The sequence below is a fragment of the Neoarius graeffei genome, chromosome 26 (assembly GCF_027579695.1).
Source record: "Neoarius graeffei isolate fNeoGra1 chromosome 26, fNeoGra1.pri, whole genome shotgun sequence".
Taxonomy (NCBI): domain Eukaryota; kingdom Metazoa; phylum Chordata; class Actinopteri; order Siluriformes; family Ariidae; genus Neoarius; species Neoarius graeffei.
In genome coordinates, this window is record NC_083594.1 from 23,791,516 (window position 1) to 23,797,750 (window position 6,235).

Here is a 6,235-nt window from a genome sequence, read left to right on the forward strand (position 1 = left end):
GCGATGTCAGAACCCCGCAAGCGGCAAAAGATGGAGGACATATAACTTTTTTTTTTTAAAGAGTGTGCATGATGTATTCAGACACACTCTATATTAAGTTAGCTAAACTTATGTTATGAATAACCATAGTGAGATCATGTTGGTATCACTTTGTAAACATCTACAAGTTGGCTAGCCATAGAAAATGATTTTTTTAAATGTTATTTCAAAGAAGCACAGTCAGTCTACTACTGTACTTCTTCACTCAATGGCAGTGGAGAGATGAGTGAAAACAAATTACAGAAAGAAGAAATAAGCTCTCCCACTTTCTCATTGCAATTATAAATCAATTAGACCTATAAATGGTTCAAATGCCATTTTAATCTGTAAATCACTACAGTATAAAAATTTCATTCAGGAACGTATTTTTATTTGGAAATAATTTCTTGTGTCTGTAACTCAGCAAGGCAAGGCAAGGCAAGGCAAGTTTATTTATATAGCACATTTCATACACAATGGCAGTTCAATGTGCTTTACAGAAGTAAAAACAAAAACAGTAAACAATAGAGAAATAAAATTTCATAAAATAATTTTATCTTTATTCTAAAATAATTAATTAAAAGAATTAAAAGAATTAAAAGAAAATAATAAGAATTAAACAACAGTAGAAATAAAATATTAAAATGCCAAAAAGAAAAAGGAGAAAAAGAAAGAGAAAGGGAAAAAAAACTAGCAGAATAAAAATAGAATAAAGTTAAAGTACATTTAAAACATGCAGAGAAAGTAAAGATTATAAAAAATGTAAAAATATTAATTATTTAACAGAAAGCATCTGAAAACAACTTGGTCTTTAACCTAGATTTGAAGCTGCCAACAGCAGGAGCATTTTTAATGTCCTCTGGCAGTTGGTTCCATAGCTGTACTGCATAGTAGCTAAAAGCTGCTTCACCACACTTTGTTTTAACAACTGGTTTTAATAGTAAATTTTTCTGTTGCAATCTGGTAGATCTGATTGGGTTAGGTCGCTGCAACATATCAGAGAGGTAATTGGGCCCTGTACCATTTAGAGATTTGTACACCAGCAGCAATGCTTTAAAGTCAATTCTGTAGCTTACTGGAAGCCAGTGAAGGGACCTTAGAATTGGAGTAATGTGCTCTGTTCTTTTTGTTCGTGTGAGAACCCTAGCCGCTGCATTTTGAACCAGCTGAAGTCGTTTGATGGTCTTTTTTGGCAGGCCTGTGAAAAGGCCATTGCAGTAATCAACCCTACTAGAGATGAAGGCATGTATTAGTTTTTCCAGATCATGTTTTGACATAAGTCCTCTTAGTTTGGAAATGTTTTTTAGGTGATAAAATGCCGTTTTAGTGATTGCTTTCATGTGACTGTCAAAGTTTAGCTCGCTGTCAATGAAAACACCAAGATTTTTAACCATTTCTTTAGTTTTAATCCCTTTTGTGTCAAGAATAGTGGTAATCCTGAGTCTTTCATCTTTTTTTCCAAATAGAATTACTTCTGTTTTATCTGTGTTCAGCTGAAGAAAATTTTGTGACATCCAGCTATTGATTTAATCGATACACTGGTAGAGACATTCAAGGGGGGCATAATCATTTGGTGATAGAGCAAAATAAATTTGGGTATCATCTGCATAGCAGTGATACAAAATTGAATTTTTATTGATAATTTGCCCAAGTGGGAGCATATAAAGGTTGAAAAGTAATGGTCCAAGAATCGACCCCTGGGGGACACCACAGGTCAAGGGCATTGACGTTGAGGAACAATTTCCCAGGGTAACAAAGAAGCTTCTATCTTTTAAGTATGATTTTAACCAATTGATAACTTTACCAGTCAATCCAACCCAGTGTTCAAGTCGATATAGCAGTATGTTGTGATCAACAGTATCAAAAGCTGCACTGAGGTCCAGTAATACCAGGACCGATGTTTTGCCTGCATCAGTATTAAGACGTATGTCATTTATAACTTTAATCAGCGCTGTTTCAGTGCTATGATTGGCACTAAATCCTGACTGAAAATTATCAAAACGGCTGTTTGATATCAAGAAGGCAGTTAATTGATTGAAGACAATTTTTTCCAGGATTTTCCCGATGAATGGTAGATTTGATATTGGCCTGTAATTATTTAACACTGAAGGATCCAGATTATTTTTTTTAATAAGGGGCTTTACAACAGCTTTTTTTTAGGGACACAGGAACAACACCAGTCTCCAAGGATGTATTTATAATTTGAAGCACATCTGTAATTATAAGATGAAGAACAGATTTAAAAAAGTTGGTGGGCAGAATGTCCAGTTCAGATGTTGAGGAACTGAGATTTTGTACAGTTTTTTCAAGAGTCTCATAATCAATTAAACAAAATTCTGACATTGTGTTAAAGTTATCTATCTGTGTCATTGGTGATTGCAGTTTTTCAATTTTTTGCAACTGAGATATATTATGAGAAATATTCTGCCGTATTTTATCAATTTTACCTTTGAAGAAGGATGCAAACTCATTGCATTTATTAACTGAGAGAAGTTCAGGTGCTAATTGTGGTGGGGGATTAGTTAGCTTCTCTACTGTTGAAAATAGCACACGGGCATTGTTCATATTCCTGCTGATGATATTGGAGAAGAAAGACTGTCTTGCTTTACGAATTTCATAATTATAATTACAAAGCATCTCTTTATGGATTTGATAATGGATGTGAAGTTTAGATTTGCGCCATTTTCTTTCAGTCTTTCTACATTCTCTCTTTAGCAGTTTAACAGCCGGGTACTGCTTCCATGGTGCTTTCTGCTTATCATTGACTCTTTTGATTTTGAATGGAGCAATATCATCCATAATTTGGGTCATATTTAAATTAAAAAATTCCAGTAAATCATCTACAGAGTCTGACATTTTGGTTGAGTTCTGAGAGAGAGCTTGCTTAAAAAGAGCACGTGTTGTCGTTTATGACTCTCCTGCCTATAGTCGTTGAGCTATTCTGAATGTGAGGAGACATAGAAACTTCAAAGAAAACACAGAAATGATCAGATAAGGCCAGGTCAACAACAGTATAAGAAACAGTAAGACCCTTTGTGATGACGAGGTCAAGAGTATGACCACGAGAGTGGGTCGGCCCCTGTACATGTTGTACTAGGTTAAAGTTATCAATAATTGCAAATAGTTCTTTGGCATAAATGTTATCAGTATTATCTACATGCAAGTTAAAATCCCCAGATATAATAAGACAATCAAACTCTAAGCAAATGACTGATAACAATTCACCAAACTCTTCAAGAAAGACTTTGGCTGAATGTCTCGGAGGCCTGTAAATAGTTAATAATAATATGTTAGGAGAGCATGTAACAAGTGCACATAAGTGTTCAAAGGACATAAAATCACCAAGTGAGGATTGTTTACATTGAAAAGAGACTTTGAATATATTTGCGATCCCTCCACCTTTCCCTTGTCGGGTAACATTCAAAAAATTAAAATTTGGGGGAGCTGCTTCGATAAGGGTGGTAGCACTATTTGCTTGATCCAGCCAGGTTTCGGTTAGAAGCAAAAAATCAAGATTGTGTTTACAAATAAGATCATTAATTAAAAATGACTTGTTTAAAAGTGAACTAATGTTCAAAAGGGCTAGTTTTACAGTAATATTTGGTTGTGCACTCTGATGCTGTTTTAAAACAGGAAGGAGATTAGATTGGTTCACCCCCAGGGTTAAATGTGCTCTATGTTTTCTGTTTCTTATCAACACAGGAATAGTGTCAACATCGGATCCCTGCTTTTTTCTACATCCATTTGCAGGGACCCAGAGAAAATCAAACAAGACTTTCTAAATGTTCCATTTGGTTTGAGGGTGAAAGGACTGGAGATGACATGTATCTTTTGGATGGTGAAAAAGATTTGTAGCCAGCTGAAAGTCCTGGACGAACACAATTTTGATGAACTGGGTACACTGCTTGTCGTGACAAATTTGGGCTGGAAAAAGAGAGTGTAGCCATAGGAAGCAATTTTTTCATGCTATTTGGGAAATCCATCCGAGGAGAAGTGGAGTCATCTGTCCTTGAATGTTGGGAGGCCTGCAAGTCAGATGTTTGTGTGTCCTTGATGACGACTTGCAAAGATGATTGTTTAGGCTTTGTAACTATGTCAGTCTGCGACATCTTATCAACTGTTTTCCTCGGTGCTGGCTGAGAAAAGATTGCAAGTTTGTAGTGGTCTGCTAAGACTTTGGCTCCAATCCAGCTGAGTTCAGTGCTATTTGGCTTGTAGAATTCTTTGCGATTCCAAAAAAGATTAAAATTGCAGGAACTGCTACCCCAGGTGATAGGCAGGGAGGAGGAAAAGCGACCCCAATGATGGGCAGGGAGCAGGGGCAGCTACCCCAGGTGATGGGCAGGGAGCAGGGACAGCTGCTCCAGGTGTTAGGCAGGGAGCAGGGACAGGTGACCCAGGTGATGGGCAGGGAGCAGGGACAGCTGCCCCAGGTCATGGGCAGGGAGCAGGGACAGCTGCAACAGGTGATAGGCAGGGAGCAGGGACAGCTGCCCCAAGTGATGGGCAGGGAGCAGGGAAAGCTGCCCCAGGTGATGGGCAGGGAGCAGGAACAGCTGCACCAGGTGATGGGCAGGGAGCAGGAACAGCTGCCCCAGGTGATGGGCAGGGAGCAGGAACAGCTGCCCCAGGTGATAGGCAGGGAGCTGGAACAGCTGCCCCAAGTGACAGGCAGGGAGCAGGGACAGCTGCCCAAAGTGATGGGCAGGGAGCAGGGACAGCTGACCCAAGTGATGGGCAGGGAGCAGGGACAGCTGCCCGAGATGATGGGCAGGGAGCATGGACAGGTGCCCCAGGTGTTAGGCAGGGAGCAGGGACAGCTGACCCAGGTGTTGGGCAGGGAGCAGGGACAGCTGCCCCAGGTGATGGGCAGTGAGCAGGTACAGCTGCCCCAGGTGATGGGCAGGGAGCAGGGACAGTTGCCCCAAGTGATGGGCAGGGAGCAGGGACAGCTTCCCCAGGTGATGGGCAAGGAGCAGGGACAGCTGCCCCAGGTGATGGGCAGGGAGCAGGTAAAGCTGCCCCAGGTGATAGGCAGGGAGCAGGAACACCTGCCGCAGGTCATGGGCAGGCAGCAGGAACAGCTGCGTCAGTTGATGGGCAGGGAGCAGGAACAGCTGCCCAAGGTCATGGGCAGGCAGCAGGAACAGCTGCTTCAGGTGATGGACAGGGAGCAGGAACAGCTGCCCCAGGTGATAGTCAGGGACAGCTGCTCCAGCTGATAGGCAGGGAACAGGGACAGCTGCCCCAGGTGATGGGGAGGGAGCAGGGACAGCTGCCCGAGGTGATGGGCAGGGAGCAGGAACAGCTGCCCCAGGTGATAGGCAGGGAGCAGGAACACCTGCCGCAGGTCATGGGCAGGCAGCAGGAAGAGCTGCTTCAGGTGATGGGCAGGGAGAAGGAACAGCTGCCCCAGGTGATAGTCAGGGACAGCTGCCCAAGGTGAAAGGCAGGGAGCAGGGACAGCTGCCCCAGGTGATAGGCAGGGAGCAGGTACAGCTGCCCCAGATGATGGGCAGGGAGCAGGAACAGCTGCCACAGGTGATTGGCAGGGAGCAGGAACAGCTGACCCAGGTGATGGGCAGGGAGCAAGAACAGCTGCCCCAGGTCATGGGCAGGCAGCAGGAACAGCTGCTTCAGGTGATGGACAGGGAGCAGGAACAGCTGCCCAAGGTGATAGTCAGGGACAGCTGCCGCAGGTGATAGGCAGGGAGCAGGGACAGCTGTCCCAGGTGATGGGCAGGGAGCAGGAACAGCTGCCCCAGGTGATAGGCAGGGTGCAGGGGCAGCTGCCCCAGGTTATAGGCAGGGAGCAGGGACAGCTGCCCCAGCTGTTAGGCAGGGAGCAGGGACAGCTGCCCCAGGTGATGGGCAGGGAGGACAGACAGCTGCCCCAGGTGATGGGCAGGGAGCAGGGACAGCTGCCCCAGGTCATGGGCAGGGAGTAGGGACAGCTGCCCAGGTCATGGGCAGGGAGCAAAGACAGCTGCCCTAGGTGATGGGGAGGGAGCAGGGACAGCTGCCCGAAGTGATGGGCAGGGAGCAGGGACAGGTGCCCGAAGTGATGGGCAGGGAGCAGGGACAGCTGCCCCAAGTGATGGGCAGGGAGCAGGGACAGCTGCCCGAGGTGATGGGCAGGGAGCAGGGACAGCTGCACCAGGTGATGGGCAGGGAGCAGGGACAGCTGACCCAGGTGATGGGCAGGGAGCAGGGACAG